The sequence below is a fragment of the Mchenga conophoros genome, linkage group LG14 (genome assembly GCF_057382185.1).
Source record: "Mchenga conophoros isolate Kocher_MC1m ecotype Shallow Benthic linkage group LG14, M_conophoros_male_GT1.1, whole genome shotgun sequence".
NCBI lineage: Eukaryota > Metazoa > Chordata > Actinopteri > Cichliformes > Cichlidae > Mchenga > Mchenga conophoros.
Genome location: NC_140539.1, coordinates 25038719 through 25060940, shown reverse-complemented (window position 1 = coordinate 25060940; position 22222 = coordinate 25038719). Strand labels below are relative to the sequence as shown.

General features: G+C 41.3%; 1 protein-coding gene across 1 annotated transcript in view; it reads right to left on the bottom strand.

Moving 5' to 3' along the window:
- The window catches only part of ppm1lb (protein phosphatase, Mg2+/Mn2+ dependent, 1Lb), a 56110-nt gene that overhangs the window by 32700 nt on the left and 1188 nt on the right, over positions 1-22222 (bottom strand). The window lies entirely within an intron of this gene.

Below are 22222 nucleotides of genomic sequence, written 5' to 3'. Positions count from 1 at the left end.
TCATGAGTAATCACATATAAGTTTTTACTATTTCTTTTCCGTATGGGAGGTGTTATTAGTCTGATCAGATTGTCGCTGTAAGTAAAAATCAGGCCACATTGTTTTGTAATCAGTGCTGAAACCGTGGCACTTAAAAATACAAATGACTGAAAATAAAAAGGAGATTAATTCATTTTTTTTGGTTTTACCGTCCTGCTTCAAGTGTGAAAAGTACGTTTATGCCAATTTCTCTTGGCTGAATGATTATTAAAAACTCGTGTTATGCTTCAGGAAGGGAACTAGTTTCATAGCAGATTTTATTTGCCGAGCTCCAGAGAGACGCCTGGCAAATATAATACAAGAAGCTGATTTTTAAGAGCGAGTGGTAAAATAACCTGTAATTTTTGTGATGAAATAAAACATGATTTGATGACTGCAACTGCAGTTTTTTCTCTCTCTCTGTCGGTGAATTATGTGCATGATATGAATTTAAAATCATCCAGAAGTCCGTGGTCTGAGTTATTGAATTAAACAGGTATGTCATTACAGCCTTCAGTATAAACGGTTGGTTGCAGTATTTTCCTCACTGTTCTGCAGTGGGATTGGGCCCTGATGTAAATACAGTGTTTGCAGATTTCACACTAATTTTGTACATTTCACTCCCCATCTGTTGGAGTTGCATTAGAAAGTCTTGCTGTTGTTTTAATATAATGTGCTGCTAATGTAGATATAGGCATGTACTATTTTTTCACTCTAACAAAGCAGATATGAATTCCTCATTTAAATCAGCCTAGTCATCTGACTGAAACAAAGCAAGATGCTCTCTAACAGTGGAGTTTCCCCCATCCTTCCTCTTCCATTTGGAACAAGCAGCACAATGTAATGTAGTGACAGAGGCTAAGATGTGAAGACAGCAGCAAAAAGTTTTAAAAAACAAGAGTGAGTGTTATTCTTCCTCTGTGAATGTGGGGCACAAAAAGCCTAGAGGAGAAGAGCTAAGTAAATGTCAGCTACGCCTTTTTTCCCCTCTCTCTCTGACGCACACACATGCACACGTCTATCACAATCTCACACCCTACCAATAGCTCATGTACTCCTGGGCTTATAATATACCACTGTGCCCACTCACACGCACACACATGCACAGACACACACTCACAGACACACACACTTGGCATGTGTTCTTATTTGTATCCCTGCTATCTGGAGCCTGTGTTCTCTGGCAGACACTGATATATCAATTGCATAAATATTCATACACTAGTCAGAGTGGCAAGCTTCATCAGCCTCCTCTCTTTGTGCAAGTGTGATTGCACACGAACACACAGACACACGAACACACACTCGTCGTGCACTATGGTGAAGCATTCCTAAAAAATACCAACCTTGCACATGCACCCGTACAGTGAGCGAACACTGAACCCCACAGCGGGGTCTTTCATCACAAGCTAATGAACCACGTCAAGTCTGTCACCTCATGTGCTCACACACACACACACACACACACACACGTTCATGTCTTATAAGATGTGTGTCTCTTTCTTCCTGTGATTGAAGCCACTTATCAATCATTTCCTGGTTGATTAATTGGTGGAGCGGCTCTACTGGCGAATTAATCACATCTGTGTGAGAGACTTTGTTTGATTAGCGTCACTGAGGAGACTGAAACCAGGACATTAGGTGGAACCCAGTATGAGCTAAAGCCTAAATTATTTACAAGACTATAGCTGTAGTCACGTTTCTCCATAAAGACTTATTCGACTTTTAGTTGGATGCTGATGCGACTTCATTAGAATGGGATAAGAACAACACCCCCTTATTTTGTGGATAGGATTCATTAAGGTGCTGCTGTTAGACAGACCATTCAAGATCTTTGTCAGTGTGCGTTTGTCATCTCCACTCACTAACTTTCTTCCCTACATCTTCATGGCTCATTGCTCCCAAGCTTAATCTCTTTCTCTCTCTCTCACACACACACACACACACACACACACACACACACACACACACACACACACACACACACACACGCACGCACGCAGATATATTACCACCATCTCGTCTGATCGGAAATATCAATTTGCATTTATCTAAAATTCACAACCAGCACGATGCACATTTATACACGTTACCATGTAACTCACGCTCAGGGAGACCTTGTCCTTGTTCTTTTCAGTCTCACTTTCTCCTGCTTAGATTGAATGGATGATTATGCACGTGGCCGCCATAAAGTGAAACCTGAAGTTAAAACTCTTGAGTTACTCCTCTACAACCCCCCCCCACCCCCACGTTGATACATGCTCTGCTTTTATCAGACCACAAAGTGATGGAGTACAAAGCCAGCCCCATCACATTACCAGAGGAGCAAACACAATGATTTAGAGATGAAAAAAGCAAATGTGAGATAAAAGAATTTCCTGTGTTAATATACCAAAGTGTTTATTGTTTACAGAAAATCACCATGTTATCAAAGGACAATGCTTTCACTGGGGACCTGAGGGAAACGTGATAAAAGGAAGGAAGAAGCTGTTAGAGTACACACACAGACAGACACACACACACACACACACACACACACACACACACACACACACACACACACACACACACACACAAACCAACTGTTCCTCCATCTCCTCTTTAAATTTATGTTGCTTCATCCAGCCAAAGATGAATGCCATCTATAAATCCAACCATGCATCTAATATTTAACTGCGCTTTAACAACCTACAACTACACTATCATACAGATTTTCACACTGAACTGCAAATGTCAAATGTTTATTGGTCATTCTACAATAAGGTTTAAGTGCAGAACTGATGCATGAACTCTTATCTGAGTGGAAATTATTTACATTTCTACTGTTGGGAAATTTTTTAAGAGCACATAATCCACTTACCCCCACAAACATCTGCGGAAATACTTAAAAAAAAAATCTGTTTACACCCTGTTAGCCACAGAGTTCACATCAGAATCAGAATACTTTATTAATCCCAGAGAGAAAACTGTTTTGTTATAGAAAAGAAAGCACTCAAAGTGCAATGTTACACTCAAATAAAATATTAAAAAGTTAAAACAATACTATGTTCAAATGAAAACAGTCTAGGCATCATTAAATGCATGGAAAGTGGAATATCACCAGAAGATTGGAAATATGTTAGTGTTGAGGCTCACACTCAGACTGACGATATGCCCCAGACTAATACACCAATAATCACGTAAATCAGGTTAAATCGCTATAATAAAATATGCCAGCATATGCACGAAATGCACAGAGAATAAGGGAACGGGGACAAGTTCAGAGAAATGCATCTCTAAAGAAATTCCACTCGATCCAAAGTTGCCTCTAATTAGTTTATAGCAAGTAGGACATAAATATAATAGCAGTCTCTGGTTTAGTTTCTTCTTTGGCATGTATTTTGAAACGATGAAAAGAGTTTTTGTGCACACTGTCTGTTTTATGTCAAAAATAAACAGAAAGAAAGGTTGCTTTAACATTTCATTCCTGGTTTATTTGTTTGGTAGTAGTATAAACACTAAATGCAGATTTATGAATTGTGGGGAAAGCAAATCAATAATAAAAGAAGCTTTAATAGAAGAAATCGGGCAGTAATTGGCCTTTTTCCATCAGTCTCCAAACAATTCTATGCTGATTTAATGCTGCACACAGCGTGAGCCAGCAAACAGGGCAATGGAGGGAGTTTGTTATCACAGAATCTAGTCAAAATAACACCACTATGCAAAATACGACTCCAGTAAAATTAGAACAAGCTCATTTCAGCAGCCATGTGGAGAATTTAGATCATGGAAAGGAACAAACTGATATGATTGTCCAACGTCTGTGACCCAGGTGCTAAAGTGAGTTTTCTGATGTTCTTGTATGAATGGTATGTGTTTGGTTGGCTGACTGAGATGTATTGTGAAAGGGCTCTGTGGAAATTATAAAGCTAAACTCTTCATGAAAGTTAAAAACCTAAATAGTGCCTTATATTGTGCTTTATCTGCTGATGTGGTTCTCCTATCCGAACGATCTTATTCTGTGGCTGCTTCTTCCACTTCTGCTGCCTACGGTGTGCAGCAGGGTTCAGTTTTGGGGCCTGTATTGTTTCTGTTCCACCTGTTTCTTCTTCAGTTCATTTTTAATGCATCTACTGTATTTTAAGATGTTTCTAAGCTACAGATCCTCTGTGGGTGCTTAGAATCTATTAAAAAGTTGGATAGCACACCATTTTCTCCAAATTAATGACAAAAACAGAAACCCTTCTTTGGGCCCCAAACAGATTTATGCCTAGTGTAATGACACTCTAGGTCCTTTTGCAATTGTTGCCAAGTCTTCCACGAGGAACATTGGAGGTGACTATTTTTACCTTGGATGTTCATATTAAATCTCTGCTACATTCTTGTTTTTACTCACTTGAACTCACTTGGTCTGAAATGAAGATTGTTGTTAATGCCTTCATTTCATTGTATTCTGATTACTGTAATTCTCTGTTCACTTGTCTTAACAGAATCTCCTTGTAATGTTTGCGGGTTCCCAGATAGTTTTCTACATGTCCACATGTCACACAGATGTTGTACTGTTGTATTGGCTCCCCATGAACTTCACCGTCCTGTGTAAGATTCTGGTTTTGACATTTAGAGCACCTCATGGACAAGCACCAGCATACATCAATGAACTTTTACATCAACATTATCCCCAGCAAGACCCTGAGATCATGTAAGGCAGAGAACTAAAAATGACAGAGCTTTTGCAACAGTGCCCACCTGAACCTTATTTTTTTTAAGTGTTTTTTGAATAGATTTTTACTTTTACAGTTGTGCAAAATAATATTAATTGTGTCAGACCCTTTTGGATTTTTATATTAATGTAAAATGAAGTTAAACCTATTTTCAAATTGTATAATCAGGATTTTAAAAAAAACTATAAAAAAATTCATTAACAGATGATTTGACCCACTGATTCAGCTCTAAACATAACATCTCTGACATTCAGTGATTATTGAAATGCAGGTTGAGTTGTTGAAGTCGTTTTCATTCTGAAAGACTTTTGTCACCACAAGGCACACTGCAGCACGCTCCAAATGCCAAGTGCTGCTTCCGCCATCCTGAGTCAACAGCTTCCTGGACTCCATTCATCCCTTCCTGTGTCCATCCATTCATGACTGCTCTCATCTCCATACAGCTGGCTTTTTTGGCACAACAACTCTTTCAATTAAACAACAATGCAGAAAACAACCCAACAGTGGGTCCGTGGTGCAAACTAACTATTTCCATATTTCATGTGCACCTAATTTTCATGCACATACGGCACACTGAGAACCAGCAGGCAGTAGGCTTATAATTGGGGCACCCATAAATAAGATAGAGAGCAACACCTGGATTTCTGCTGATTTGTTTTGCAGGAGATGCATGTGTAAATAAACTGGTGGCATTTCATTTTAATAACGCTGTACTCTGCTGGTGTCATCTCGCCTTCTTTCACCTTTAAATAACTTCTTCGCACTCTAATTCCAGAGATTCGGTCTGCTTTTCCTTCTCAACTTTCTCTAGATTCAGAATATTTTAAATGTGGCAGATGCAAGAAACTGTCTCTCTCCTCTATCTCAGTCTGACTAGTGACAGAAAGAAAAAAGCCACTGAAGACAGCATCGTCCTACACCAGTGTAGGTATACAGTGCTCTGAGTACGATGTTGCCCCTAATTGATTTCTTATTTGTTTTTTTGTTCATATTTGTCACACTTATGTTACAAATCAAATAAGCTTAATATCTGACAAAGGTAATGGGTATAAATACAAAATGTTTTTAAATGACAATTTCATTTATTAAGGGAAAAAAAAAGTTAGCCAAACCTACTTGGCCCTGTGTAAAAAAAGTAATTGCCCCCCTCATTAAATATCAAATTACCCGTGATTTACCACATTTTATTGAAAGATGAGTTCAATTTCACTAGCCACACCCGAGCCGAGAGGAGATTAGTGCCACACCGACTGCATAAAGTGTTTTGCTGCCAAGAGTGGAACAACCAGTTATTATGTTTAAGGGGTAATTACCTCTTCTCATGGGGGCCAGGTAGGCTTTTGATAGATTTGCTCCTTTAAAATGAAATAAAACATTGATAAACATATATATTTTTTAAATATTAAAATGTGTTTGCTCATCTGAAACATGTACATGTGACAAATATACTCACAGTTAAAAGTTATCAAACAACACCAGTCCTAACCTCTGTCCTGTTCATAATTCAGTGCAATGCCAAGCATTTGACTTTCCTTTACAAAAGTCCAAAGAATTGCTTCCAAGTGCCTCCTCAGCTCTGCGCTCACATTCATTAGAAAGAAAAAACAAAAACAGTGATCAATGCGATGCCTGTGTGTGTGTGTGTGTGTGTGTGTGTGTGTGTGTGTGTGTGTGTGTCTCAAAAACAAAACTGGACTAGCTGATAAACATACCGATGTTCATATAGAAAAAAAGAAAAAGAAAAAAAAAATCAATACTCATCTACTCCATCTGCTGCAACTCTCACAAAGCTTGCTGATGGAAATAAAAGCCTTTATGCGCGTGGTTGTATGCATCACATTGTGAGGAATGTAGACCCCTATTAATCTGAACACTGACTAAATTCAGTGGACTTTGAATATGAGGATTGTTTTGCGCATAATGAGACACGACTGCACTGTAAAGTTAAGAATACGGGACCAATAAAGCGGAAAGGAACTTAGAGAGATACATAAACTGAAGAGAAGTGCCCACTTTTGTGAGTCATGCCAAATACGAGGAGGGAGACGCAGGTAGATTGTGCATCATATTAGTCTGAATGACAGTCTTGTGGGGCATCCCCTCCCACATACTGGCACAGGATATTCTTGCTGAGAGGAACAAATGCCGGGGGAGAACCAAAAGTCTGATTCAGGATCAGTGTGTCATTCAACACTAGTGTTCTTCAATCTGGAGAAAAAAACCAAGACTGAATCTGTTACAGTCTGGAAGCAACAAAACTAATTTCTCCCTGACTCAGTGACCCACCGATGCTAATGTTTTCCCTTTATTTGTAGCTTAAACATGACTTATTCCCTCAGGTCACACTGATTTAAGAGGTAAACAGTTTAATGACAGATGAAGGGGTTGTGACGATGACACATGCAGCTCCACGATGGCTCAAAACTTCAGCATAGCCAAGTTCCCGTCCAAAATAATGAGGACAAGATGCGTAGCCAAACTCTGAACTCGGTGCCCAATTTCCAAAACAATCCTAAATGTTGCCCATTACAGCTCAAAAACTATACTGTTGCCATTTGGACCAGCCATGTTCAATAAGCTCTGCGTGGAAAGCGTCCAAAATATCTGCTTATGGCCCAGCTGATAAATTAACTTGATGCTCATAAGCTTGCCTCATGGGGAATAATTCTGGATGAACAAGCTTCTAATCATTTTTGTTAATTTTTGGTTTGCAACCTTTTGACTTTTTGCGTATTTGTTGTCATGCCTGGAGAAAGAGAGAGCTGTGGGCGTAGTGACAAAGCCAGCAGGCGCTGGGCCACCGGGCTTCGAGGTAGCCCAGTTTCCACAGCAGGTGCAGAACCATCATGGAGCAGACCCACACCGCTTTGGCCTGCTCACCATTTCCAGCCTTAGACACCGCTGCACCCCCATGGGACTGCCTGCTAAGAATAGAAGCCACCATGAGCCTCTGTCCTTCTCCATGTGTCGGTGTGTGTAGACATGCATATCCTTCAGGCTGCTCATGCTGCACATACTACAAATTGCAGAAAGACATGCTTAAAACAACTGTGACATCACCTGAGCCTTACTGAAACAGTGACTGGACTGAAACGATGACCCAGAAAAAAAAAAAGACACATTACACATCTCAGTGATTCTAAGCAGTGTTTTAAAAGTCTTATGTCACTCTCAGGCTTCCCAAGCTTGCTTGCATGGAGTTTGACAAGCAGGAGGAACATGGAAGCAGTTAGTGTCCAATGTATTTGGAGTATGGCAATGGCATTTTTTTAAAAAGCACATTTCATGACATGTAAACTCAATGTACTCAACATAGAAGATCAAAACATAAAAAACATGTGCAGGTTTACAGTGCCTTAAGGCAGAATGAGGGAAAAAGTCTGGGTGTCTGACCAGATGTGGCACCATGTTTAGTCTTTTATTGTTAGGGTTAGGAACACAGATGTGGCTCTTTCACAAGTTCAACAACAAATAAAATACGCTTGTAAGACTTCGTGGCTTGATGCTTCATGCTTTCTTGACACAAATTTGGAAGTACCTCGTGCCTTCAGACAGTCTCTTCTCTGAGGCTTTCGTGGTGTTGCGCTAACATTTCAGGGATATTAATAGTGATGTGAACAAAATAAAAGAAAGACAGAAAGTGCAGAGGGAAAGGTTACATCTGTTGTTTGACTATCCATGGAGCACCTCACGCTGATGCTTTTTACTTCTTGAGAATTACAGTGGTGAGTGACGGAAGCGGAGCTTTTTCCAGCTCTTGAACACAAGTCTGTAGTTTCCATAAAGCGACCAGCAGCAATTATCCTACTTGTTCACATGAGTCAGGATTCCCTTGTATGGTGATATCAGCTCATGCTAATTGGTGTTCAGGAACAGGCATATGTACCACTGGCTTGCAGTCACTCAAGCCCAAATGCCAAAAGTCTTTCTGACAGCATACATGTACCTAAGAGGTCTCAAAGGAGCAGAATTTGTCAGCATGCCATGTGCAGTCTGTCAGTCTCTAAAAGCCAAGAGGAGACTCTGAAAAGACAGGATGCGTAGCGCTGTGCTGTCTTTGGAAACACTATAATTTACATTGTGTGTATGTGTGTGCGCATGCACGTGTTGCAAGTAAGGTGGACTCCCCTCAAGACTAGAGGAAGCAGACTCTTTAATATTTCAGAGCAGTGATAAATAAGTCAGACAGACTGCAGACAGATAAGGTGACTCTGTGGGCTGGGGCGAGGGGGTGCAGGGAGGATGATGAGGAGGGGGACAGAGGTATAAAAGCAAAGGGAAGGGGGGAAATAGATATAGCAAGGTGGCGAGAGATACACCAGGTAATAGAGCAAAAAATGAGAAGACAGGTGGAATAGCAATGGGGAAAACACAAAAGAAAAACGAGACATCACTGGCAAAAAAACAGAAGAAGAGGGGAATATCTGCTTTAAAACCTACTTTAAACATTTCAGCATACAGCGAGTATGTAATAGACAATCACACCTAAAATAGTTCAACAGATCAATCAAGTCTGTGATGCAGACGAAGAAACCCTGTCCTTCACTGTTCCCAATTCCTCCCTCACACACAACCTCCAGCTGCACCTCCAGCACGAAGCTGGAGACACTCGGGGCGAATGACAGACTTTGATTTCTGTTTCTGCGGACAAAAGGGATCACGAGGGGATCCAAAAGTGAGAAGAGATGAGTAGGTGAGGCGGAAGGAAGGGGGGGAGTGGATGCAGCGATGGAAGGGAGGGGACGAGAGGGAGAGAAAACAGAGACAGTTACTGTAGGGAAAGGTCAACAGAGGCACAGAGCAAGTGTGAGAGAGGAGATGAAAAACAGGCCGAAAGAGGTGGAAAAGTACGGCATGCTTTCTTGAGGGGGAGGAACTGCCCCATGGTGCCGTGGCCTTCGGTCTGGCAGACTTATGATCAAAAGATGATAAAGCTCCACTGGCACTTCAGCCTTGTAACTTGCTATGTTTAGCTTCTGTCAGCTCTTTGCTTCAGACAGATTCCTTAAGTCTGTGAACCTACATAGTGCAAACAGGAGTTTTGCTGCCGTCCTGGAAAATCTTTAGGCTCCGAGCAAGGCACTGCCTTTCAGCCCATCCGGTTTTATCCTCATCTCCTTTGAAAGAAATAGTTTCTTGCCCGCCTTTTCTCCACCTCCAAACAGCAGCTTTAAGCTCCCTCTTCCACTATCTTCACTTATACTTCTGTAAGCCAGGAGCATTTTTATTTGTCTGTCAGTCCCTCTCATCTCCGCAACTCTCTCCCTCCCTTTCTGTCCTCCTTCTCTCTCCTTCCCTAAATAAAGGCACATTTCAACCAAGCCATTATTTTCCCCTTTTTTCTCTCACCCTCAATAAAGCATCTCTCCCCTTCTGAGCAGCATTAGTATAGCTACCAGCTCTGCTTCTGGATAAACTCATTAAATCAACTCAGGAAGAAGGCAACATACATATTTCTCTGGGTAAGATGAAGGTACTGGACGGTTAAGCAGATACAGGGTTAGAGAAATCTAAAAAAAAAGGCCCCCCAGAAAGGAAAAAGATAGCTTAATTGAACAATTAAACACATACAAATGATCAGGATGTGGATGATGTAAAAAAAGAATAAGAATCCACAGAGAGAATTTAATCCCACTATCCCCAGTGGGATTATGGTAAATCTAACCTGCCCTGCTGTCTCTTCTGCTCCTTATAGCCTCAGCTCAGAGTTGAAGAGTGCAGGGATCCTGTGAGCCTTGAGGTGTTAGCATTATCCCTATAAGGTTCCTCTGCACCACAGTAATCAATTACTATTCCTGCTTATCTGCCTCTAAAACTACCCATCCATCCAAAGCCATCACCAGCCCATGATCCAGAGCACAGGGAAGGAAAGATCCTTTAATCGAGACACAGGATGTGATGTGTTTGAATAGCATTCTGCAAAACTTTTTAGGCAAACTACTAAAATGAGACTTAAAAGACCATAAATAGTATGTTAAATAAAAAAGGATTTGAAGTTATATTTTGCATAACAGATTTGCTCTCGGTCAATCATCAGAGTGAGGCAGCAGTACATGATTGTTCCAAGGATTTCAGAAAACTGGCCACAGAATGAATCTGAGAGTGATCAGACGCCTCTCTGATTGTGTCACATAAATCAAGGGCAAGAAAACTAAACTTTCCAACAACAGTGAAATGTTTGTCCTGTTTGGCAGTGTACCAGTGGATGTGGCAGTATGCAGTCATCACATTGCCACAGTTTAATTTATATTATTCCAATAACTATTTTGGGGCCAATGACTCGCCAAAACCACACTAAAAATCAGAAAGACACAAACACTCTGGATCAAGGTCCTTCACTGTGAAGATCTGTTGTTTTTAAATCTGAATGATTACTTGGGTGGTAAAATAAACGAAGCAATATCAAAACCTTTGAACATTTGTAACCCTTTCATTTTTCCATTTGGGTACATTGGCTGAAGTGTACGCCTTCACACTTTTTAATATTCATTGTTTTCAAACTTGTAGCTTTACTTATTAAGTCTGCGTCATCAATCAACATGTTATCCATTTGAAAGCTGTATGTTGCAATTTCAGGGCAGCACAGTAGTTAGCACTGCTGGATCCCACAGTGGGTTTGAATCCACCTCTTGGCCTGGGTCTTTCTGCGTGGAGTTTGCGTGTTCTCCCCATGTCCCCATGGCTTCCCCACAGTCCAAAGGCATGCAGTTAGCAGGGTTAGGTTAACTGGTGATAATAAATTGGCTGCAGGTGTGAATGTGAGCGCAAATGGTTGTCTGTCTTTCTGTGCCCTGCTACCAACTGGTGACCTGTCCAGGGTGTACACTGCCTCTTGAACTACGGCAACTGGAATAGGCTCCAGCTGCCCCCTGCGACCCTGAACAGGAAAAGAGGAAGAAAGTAATAGATGGATGTTTTCAGTTCCACATTAGTATTAAATGCTGGTACATACTGAGATGTAAAGCAATGATAGTTTTAAACAAGAAAAAAGCCATGACATTTTTTATAACAGAAAGCACTTAGTGCTGTTATAAAAAATGAAGCTAATTTAGGTCACTAGGGTTAGAGGATATCACCAACCTGTTTCAGACTCTCTGAATGAGACCAACAACACCTCATGAGGCTTCATATATGCACTCAGTAGCTCACACTTCCACAGACAGGCTATGTGCAGGCCTTGCTCTAAACTTGCAGTGCCCTTCAGTCCCTGCTGGCATGCTTTAAGATTACACAAACAAAAAAGGTCAGACCAATAAAGATTGGAATTAACTCGCAATCCTATTGGAAGATTACGTTTATTTATTGCAGTTACTCTAATGAACATGTACACGTTTCCCCAGTCTGTTTACAAAAAAGCCTCAATCTGCTTCTTTACCCTTCTACACCGTCTTCATTTTTCCCTTCCAATTATATCTTCAACCTCATCTGTTTGCTCTTTAGAATAAACAACTTCATCTAAAGATTGCAGAGCAGATTGTTCACCCAAAAGCCTTACTAGTTTTAGATTAGTGCCTCCTTTTCTTTTTTTTCTTTTTTTTAACAGGAAACTCATTGAGGAGCGTTGTGCAGGGGGAATGAGGGGAAAAAAATCCTACGATCATGAATCTCAAAGGGCCATAATCAAGATTTCATGGCAGAGATCCAGCAAGACCCTGATATACAAACATAGATCGTCTGCCTGGGAATGAATGGACATCACACACACACACAAATGTGTGCATAACGTCCCTCTGCCTCCCAATTTTAATCACAAGCACAAGTTAATGACATTCTGTGGAGTCTGGTCTTTTTTATCATATCCCATGAGCTTTTCTTATAGCATAAATTAAAGACAACCTGGCTCAGGATTGGTTCACCGCCGGGTTTATTCCAAGGTTTGTAGCTCACCGTTCTTCCCCTGAATAGAAACCATGTGTAATAATCAAGCATTCATATCAGCTGCATTCCTTTTGTCTGGGTAGATCCAGTATGTGTGCAGCACATGTGTTTGGCAGACCGTCTGCAGCATGCTAACTTTAAATATACACACACCGACAGAAAAAGAAAAAAACAATTCAAATTGAGATAGGGGAGAAATCTCATTTTATAAATTAAAAAACCAAACCATTCAGTCTTTTATGGGCAACAAGGATTAAGTGGTTAACTCTGTGTTGCCTCACAGCAACAAGGCTGGGGCCTTTCTGTGTGGAGTTTGCATGTTCTCCCTGTGGGTTTCTTCCAGGTAAGCTAATTTCATCCCAGGTAAATTGGTGGATGTGAGAGTGTGCGGTGGCCTGTCGCCCTATTTCACCCAAATGGGTAGATCCAGCCTTCCTGCAACCCTGAGCTGGTTAAGAAAATTGCTTAATGGTTTGACAGTTTGTTATGAGTGACCTTGGAAGCTTAAAAATTATCTAAGTTGGCTCACTCCACATCTGGGCATTTATACTGATAAGAGGCAGTGGCACACATCCAGCAGGCCTGTTTTCTTTTTAGGAGGATGCACCTGCCCTACCCGCAGGTCCAATTGGAGGAAGAGCCACAACTGTGAGCTATACAAATATCATGGCTCAGGCTCTTTGCGCACACAATCACACCAATGTTGCTAACTCTGAACAGCTGCAGCTCGCTACCTCCTCTTAGCCAACATTCTTCTCCCGCCATCCTTCACTGCCAGCGAGCAGGCAAACTCCAACTGACTCGTCTATTTTCCCAATCACACGCAGACAAACAAACAATTGAGTAGCTGGCGCTCGCATACAGGGTTAGGCTTCTGGAGCTGGATTCAAATTGTAGACAATGCTGTGTGAGCATTTTTTCACTTCAGCGCTTTATATAACAGCCATCCACATGAACGCAGCCCCTCTCAAAAACAAAATGCAGCAGCCGGGTTCCAACCATGTGATTAGATTTAGAGACTGTTAATCACCTAGAAACACACATAAGACAGTCTAATAGCATTTTCTTTTGAGTGCTGCTGTAGGTGACCATTGTGCATTCAGAGCAAGATTTGTAGCTTTGCTATGTTTGAAACTGGATTTTAAAGCTATACTTTGAATGCATCTTTTGGTATTTAAAACTAGGGGAAAGCATCACATAGGGTAGCATTCTTGCTCACCATGAGCGTGGAAAGCAGCTGGCATGGCAGCGGGAGGGACAGGTTGACATGGCCTTGAAGACGAAGAGCTTGTGCGGCTTTCACTCACTGCCAACCCCCCTCGGAGACAGGAGGAGTCGGAAAGAGGGGATTGAAAGGGTGATAAAGGGAAAACAGGGTGACAGACGGGTGGTTGGGGGGGGGGCTGTCACCAAAACACAACAGCTCTATTACCAAACCCACCATATAGCAACATCACAGCTCAGACTAGCCCTGCCCGATTAAGAGTGGGTGGGGGACAAAGAAAAGGCGAGCATCACAAAGCTAAAACTTTGCAAATGACTCTCAAGTTGAGACCTCCTCTAAGAAGCACCACACGCACAGCGTGATGTCATGTGACGTGTTCGTGTGAAAGGTGACCTTGTGGCCTCTTTCTGCTTGGAGGAAGCTGTATATTTAGTTGGTGGGGTTTAGCTGAAGTGTTTGACAGCAAGGGTGTTAAATTATTGAGTAGTCAGTGCCAGCAGGGAAGGATGGCACACTGAGGCTGAAGAAGGTCCTCTTATCTGGTGCTACATGCTGTTGGCAAACACATACACACACGCACAGTCTTGACACACAAGTACACACACCCATCAAACCTGAGAAATATATTTTTTAATATTTTACTAAATGCTCTTATCTTTTAAAGAGAGTGGAAGGGTTTAAGGCTATGCAGAGGCAAAGAAAATGTTAGTACAATTGAAAGACTGTACTAACATTTATTTCATGTAAAATGATGACAGAGGACAAGAGGAGATTACAGATGTTTACTCCAGGGCCAAACATTTAGGCTAGCTGACAGGCAGCAGCCTCATTCATTCATTTATTTGCTGCGTTTCACTCCTTGAATCCACTCCTCAGTCGCTCCCTGACAGTCTTGTCACCACAAATAAGGCGAACCTGACTACCCGGGACAAATTACCAAAAGGTCAGAAGACTTTTCGGCAGAACTCTCTGGCTGTCTGTTCTCTCCACTGCTGCACAAGTATTTTCCGAGAGAGCATGACCTCCCTGTACTCTCCACTTTCTGCTTCACTTGAATTCAAGGAGGGGCTGAAATGTTGCGTGTCAGCTTTCATCACAAGTGACAGAACTGGGTACAACAGGGTAAGAGTAATAATGAGCAGTCATACTGATTAGAATTAGATCCATTTCTCTCTTTTTAAAAAAAACAAAAAAGTTTAATAAAAGCAGTTTATGATGCAGTTTAAGAGCTGCTGCTAATGCTTTAGCCTCATCGGACTTCCAGAAAAGACTACAGCAGCACCACTGCACTCTGAATCCAATTATTTCCAATGGCTTGCACTGGGCTACGATGGTCTGTCAGTGCACTGATCAAAGGGCTAGTTGAACTTTGACCACTGCGCGCTGTGACTAATACCCAAGCGGTCAATAGAAACAAGGCTTCCAGTTGGACGTCAATAGACCAAAGTGGAGAAAAGCTGATATTGTGTGCCTGAATTCCCTGAATTAAACTGCACTGGTTTGCTTTATTTTTTAAACCCTGTTAGTAAAGTCCCATCTTGGAAAGATGTTTTAAAGATGTCAGGTTGCTTGTTGATGGTAGGCAATCTTTTTATTTAGAGACAACTTAAGCTTGTTTGTATGTAGCTCAGTAGCTCTATAGTTTAAAGTTTTCTTAAAAGCTAAAAAAAACTGAGTGTTTGATGTGACAACACTGTTCAGACTTCTTCGCTTATGGAGGAGTGGTTATAAAACAACAAACCTTCAAGTTAAATTTCATTTTGGAGAGACTACAAAAATCGCAGCGAGCCAAATCTACCGTGTAGGGCGGGTGGTGATCAAAGACTATACTCATGTGGCCAAAACAGCATAAAATTTTAGGACATTACAGAAGAGCTTTGCACCATCTTACCATCTGGAGTGAATTCTCAGTGCACAACTCCATGACTGATTTGACGTTTAAAAGAGATTAGCATTTCCTTCTCGGCATAACCTAGCTGTCATCAGCTGTCATGGTCATTGATTTGAAGGTCTGTTAATTTGACACTAAAGGTTTCCCTTTCTGAACAAGTTTGAGGTCTACAAGTCGGCTACAAGCAGTCCGAGGAGACGACCTTCGAGGAGAGAACAGCCAAATTTAAATACAGTATGGTTTTTGGGTTTTTTTATGTGCAAAGTAACAGAATTTTATCATTGCAACTTGTATTTAGAAGACGAGCATGAGGGTTTTTCAAATGTTTCCCTGTTTTGCTCAGCTCTGGCTTCCCCAGCGTACCGAACCCAGGAGCAAGCACAGCAAATTGTATCTGAAATCCACATGACTCTCAATAGTGTGTTCCAGCATGCAAACAGCACAGTGGGCAATGGGCTGGCTGGCAGAACCGGTGCACCACATGAGACAAACTTATATCTGAAGTCTGCAATGACTGATTTATTGTCAGCGTTGGCACTATTTTCACACACTAGTTTCCATTTACTCTTGCTTTAGAGCTGTTTTGGGCAAAATCCTGAAGAAAATGCTGCTTTCCTTAGCTGCTAGACATCAGCTGTACTGTCCAGTTAGGGCTTTTTTTGTTTGCCCAAAAGCACCACTGATGAGAGCAGTGTAAGTGAACCAAAAAGTTGAACTATTAAAAGCTCAGAAGAGCAGAGGTGAATAAAACACTTGTGCAATTCCTTTAACATAATAATACTTAATATAGCTGATTACAACCTTTTGATTGTTTGCATTCAGCATTATTCATGTGACACTGGAGCATGCTTAGTGTGTTATATAAACTTTCTGAGTGTACTTGATGTGAAGCAGGCGGTTCTTCTTAATAGGTTTTTGGTGAATTTGAGCTTCTTGCTCAAGTCTTCTCTCTCTCTAACATCAAACTGCCCCTCTCTCCAACTGCGCCCTCTGCAAGCTTGCAACACACACATTAATATTCATACGCCCAGGCACATGTTGGTGTCCTTGGTCTTGCTACTCCTTCTCGCTCTCTCTATTTGCTCTCTCTCTCTCTAATCCTGTAAAGCCAACAGTGCAATTAGTCACATGCCGAGTCTTCTTTCATCTCTCCAGTGAGAGTGAGCTCAGGAGAAATTCAAACGGCTCGGTATCTACCCTTCTGGGGTAAAACACAAACATGTACATAGCCGCATTAAAATACCTCAAATTCAAACAACAGCTTGTCTGACTATAACGTGTCCTTGGGGTTTAAAAGGTGAACCATCATCGATCCCTTTTAAAAGTCTTGTCTTCTTTGCAACTCAAGGAACTGCACTAAACTTGAAAGCAAGTTTAGCCTTAAACTGAAGCAAAGGTAAACTCAGGACAAGCTAAGACTGAAAGGAGTCCTCTAAAAATGATTTCGACGTTATTTGTGCTTCTTTGCTCTGAACTCGCCGCAGTCACCTCCTTCACAGTTAGGAGCCGTATCTATCACAACCCACTCACAAACTCCACTGATCGAAACAGCATGAGAGAGCGAGCTGTGATGGAAATCCACAGAACAAAAACTTAAAAGGATAGGGAAACAGACGGCAAGAGAAAGCCCCCGCATTCAGGTTAAACAGGCTTATAGTTAATGTCTTCTCTATGCTCTACAGTTAAGGTAATTTTGCACTGCCTGAAGCCACAACCTGAGAGTGAGACGGGGAGGAGTGAAGTATGGCTCACTCTCTACATCCTGGTAAAGGAACAAATGGCTCATGTTGCCATTAAATGGACAGAGAGCCCAGGGTTATCACTTTCATGCAGGTTATTCCCACGTGTCAGCTAAAAATCAATCTCCATTTAACTGATAAATCTCCTCACTGAGCCAGTATCTAATATGACTTGGACAGCCGAAGGTATGCTCACATTAAACACCGATTTTTAACACTTTGGAAATTGAATTTGCATTGTGTGTGTGTGTGTGTGTGTGTGTGTGTGTGTGTGTGTGTGTGTGTTGCAAAAAGATAATGAAAGAAAAAAGGAGATTTCCAGATGTTATCAATCGCTCACTGATAATTTATTTATCTGGTAGTAAACTGATTGGTTCCAGTGAATTGGCAGAACATCAACAGAGTCAAACGAATGAAGACATCCATCTTCTGTTGCTACCTTCTATCCTCCAACCGGCTGAAAACGAACCGCAGTACAGGCTGGCCATCTGAATTCATCTTAATTTGGCATATGATGTGCTTTTCAGAAGAATGCACAGATAGCAACATTAAAGAAACGGCTCACGCTCTAAACTTAATTTATCATGAAGTGAGAAAAAGCACAAAGGAAGACTTGGAGGTTCTGTAACTGGGAAAAAGATGGCAGACAAAGAACGGCAGTGAGCTTGTCAACATCCTGAAAGAGTAATCAGAGCGATGATGATGTGAACCGCCACTTTGACTCAGAACTTTTAGAATAAAAATCAGAGCAAAAACAGGAAGTAAACACTGCCTTGAGTGGAAGTTATCAGCTTTATATTCGGGCAGCCATATGCACAAGTAATCATGTTATCACGGGTGGGCAGACCTTTTATTGTATCAAATCATGCACTCATTCACTACTTGCATTCAGGCAATTCTATGAAAGTCTTGTATTGTGAGCTCTTTGGCTAAACACAAAAACTATTGGACACTTGGACAGCGCAGTTTGGTAATATAAAAACAAATTTTGCAGCCATTTACATTTGGATGCACCAATCTTCTTCCTCTCACCTGTCTATGTTTTTATGGTTTTCTTTCTATTCCATGCTTGGGTAATGACCATCAGTTGTACGCTACTTCTTGTGAGGCCTTGTACCATACTTTGCGTCTACTGAAACGGCCTAAGTAATTCACTACACAGATCCAGTCATGTGAAAAGTAAAGTTTCTCACCGGACTCCTGAGAGAAACAAAGTACATCCATACTGCAGCCAGGTAAACTGCACCTCTAGAAAAGTGGAAGGTTTGGTAAGCTTGCTGTTCTGGAGCATTTAGTTTACGGTTAAAACTAAGCTACAATCTTCCCAGGAATGGGCATCCCCAAAAACTCAGACCGTGCAATGTTCAGAGGGCATGTTTAAAGTTCATGACAGCAGAATCAGAAAAAGACTGAACAAGTGTGGCTTGTTTGGACAGCTTCTCTAAAAAGAACATGGCACCCTGGCATAGGTTTACAAAGCTGCATCTGATTAAACCACAAGATACTGTATCTGGAGCAACATCCTTTGGACAGCTGAGACCAACTTGGAGACGTTTGCTGTAATGCAGAATGTCTGATTTGGAGAAAACCAAACACAGCATGTGAGCACAAACACCTCATACCAGCTGTCAAGCATGGTAGTAGAGGAGCTACGATTGCCACCTTGCAGTCACCAAGTCTGAACATGAACTCCTCTGTATACTAAAGTATTCTAGAGTTTCTCGTGAGACCATATTTCTCACAGATAAAGGTTGTGCTAGCACGACAATTATCCCAAGCACACCAGCAAATCTGCAACAGAATATTTGAAAAAGAAAAGAATAAAAATGTTGCAATGAGCCAGTAAAAAAGTCCAGACCTCAACCTGACTGAAATGTTGTGGTGGGGCTTTAAGAGAGCTGCGTATAAACAAATGCCTACAAACCTCAATGAACTGAAGCAATCCTGCAAATAAGACTGGGGGAAAAAAATCCTCCACAATGATGTGAGACACTGATAAAGTCATGCAAAAAACAACTGGTTCAAGTTAATGCTGCTAAATAGTGGTTCTGTGAGCTAATCACAAGGTATAGATAAGAAGCAGTTTCTCCACAGGACTCTATCATGTCAGGTGAAAACCATTTTACATGACTGTAAATAAAGAGCAATTATGGATGCAGCTTTTTAATTCAGTTTGACTTTTTGGAGAACAGCTATGCAAGCTGTTTGAAGCTTACTGCCTGCCTTTTCCAGCTACATCACTAAAAGCAGGAATGAGAAAGATACCAATCTTGTACTGATCAATTTCTTGGCAAGAAAGCATCTGTTTGCCTGTCAATAATAGGATACAGTAATTACAAGAGCGTTTAGTGCCTGCCCTCACTCACAGCACCGGTACATGCATTAACAATAACGGATTGCAGGAAGAAATTGAAAGCTTTGTGAAGCCAAGATGATGAATCAATATTATAAATACTAACCAGAGCTGGTATGCAGGTAAACTGTCAGCTGTTCTGATAAATCCTTCAATGTCCTTTTTCTTTAAAAAGACAGACATCACACACATGTAGCCTCTTAGTAATGGGCATTGGCTGCTTTTCTTTATGTTATGGAATTATCACGTTTTTTACCTGACTTGGACATCAACACAGGCCACTTTTTTTTAAATTTCCTGTAATTAAATAGTTATCAGTTAACATTAATCAATTATATAACATAACCACTGGTGGCAGCCTTTATTGTAGTTTAAACTACAATTTCCTCCTCTGAGTTGATTGTATTTCTCTATTTTAGCATGCTCACACCCCAGTGAAAGTGGACTTTACATTTTTGTCCATTATGGGATTTGTAAACATCCAAGAAGGGCTAAAGTCTTGGATGCTAAAAAGATGCTGGCACAAGTCCGACATTGCTTTAATGACTGTGTATATGTGGCCTGGATGAGCAGAGTGTGTGCGCATACGTGCGTGTGTAAAGAAATTGAAGCATTTGACACCTCACTAACAAGCCAGCTGAGACAGCCAGTATCCTGACGCTGCCTTGGGCCACACAGCATCACTCCGCTTAATGCCCTCTGGCTAAATAAATAAGTATAAATATAAAAATATCTACATCCACCAAAGAGAGGAAGTTTTTTATGTTTATTTATTTATTTATTTTCCGAAGGCTGCTGACTGGAAACCATTTTCCACACTTCAAAAGAGGGCGTGGGAATAAACCGATGCCCATGGACATGCAACGATAAAGCAGACTCTCACATCCAAAGGCAAATCCTAAGCATCTCTTCTCGCTCTTCCCACTCGCCACCGATGCTCTCCCACCCGTTTTCTCTCTTTTTTTCCCTTGGCAGATCAACAAACATATCTCCTACTTATTTTTCTTAAACACATGTATGGTGAGCTGTGGCAGCGCTAACAGGTTAGGCCACTGATCGCTAAAAATGAACTCCACAGAGGAGGGAAGGAAGCCATGAGGGGAAACCCAATCCAATGACCACTTTTGGTCAAAAAGCTGCAGCATCCAGCGTTGCGGCCTAAAATTTAATTTCCCCTAGTAGAAAAGCCACCTCGATGCCTTTAGCTGCCTATTTTTAGTATGTTATCATTTAGCCTCAATCAGAGTACAGCAGTCAACCTCAGGAGTGAAGATTGTTGCAGTGAGACAATAAAAAAATTTTAAAAAAGCACTGAGCTCCACCAGAAGTGGCTCATCAGAATGAAGAGAAGAGAAGAGAAGAGAAGAGAAGAGAAGAGAAGAGAAGAGAAGAGAAGAGAAGAGAAGAGAAGAGAAGAGAAGAGAAGAGAAGAGAAGAGAAGAGAAGAGTCTATTGGAGTTTATGTTTCTTCTTCTTCTTTCTATTTGGTGGCTCTGTTGCATCAGCACTGTCAGCTGAGGGCACAGTCGAAGCCTCAGAAAACAATGCCCGAGCAGAGGCATGCTTCGACTTCATAATAAATCAGTGTTTTCATGTTCCCGCCTGACTGTGGCATCATGTCAAATGCTCTTTGTCCCTTTAACTGACAGCACTTTTTAAGGGTCTCATTGTGAGCTGCTTTGTCAGGCTGTTGCCTCGATGCCCTGACATTAATTAGCACCAAGGAAGCAGAAAGCAAAGGAGAACGGCTGTAACCAGCGGACTAGTGATCGATGTCATCTGTGTTTTTCCTCACAGTATGGGGCCCCGGATAGAATCTGAAAAAAATCTGAGTTTATCCTTCTCCTTCCAGCTATAATTGTGTTAGACTATGGGGGATGCATCCCTGCTTTGGACAAACAAACCCAAGAGAGATTGTTTTTGGAGAGAAATAAGCTGGAAATAAAGAGCATGCGTTCTAAAAGAAGACTCTCTCACAGGGAGGGTGAGTGTGTTTGCAGGGCTGTAACGAGACAACCCAGAAGCCCCAGTGTCGCTGTGCCTCTGTGTGTGTGTGTGTGTGTGTGTCACTTGGTTTGTCCTAATTAAAGTCATAACTTGCACCCATCAATGACACGGGACGTCAAAGTGAATCCTGCCTAATTACTCGACCTCGAGTCCCTGTCTTAAAGAGTCTCCGTGTTAACACATTCAAGACATTCATTAGTTCAGTTTCTCCTTCCCCCGAATTGCATAATCCTGAATTAGTTTGTGTTTGATTAAATTACCACAGAGACAAAAAAAATACACAGGGTTCAAACTGAGGAAGGAAAATATCCCCTTCATCACTACACATTAACTCTATGTAACTTAATACACTGTAATAAATGATTTATAGGGTGGACTACATCGCTTTATCCGTTAGAAGTTATTTTAGGT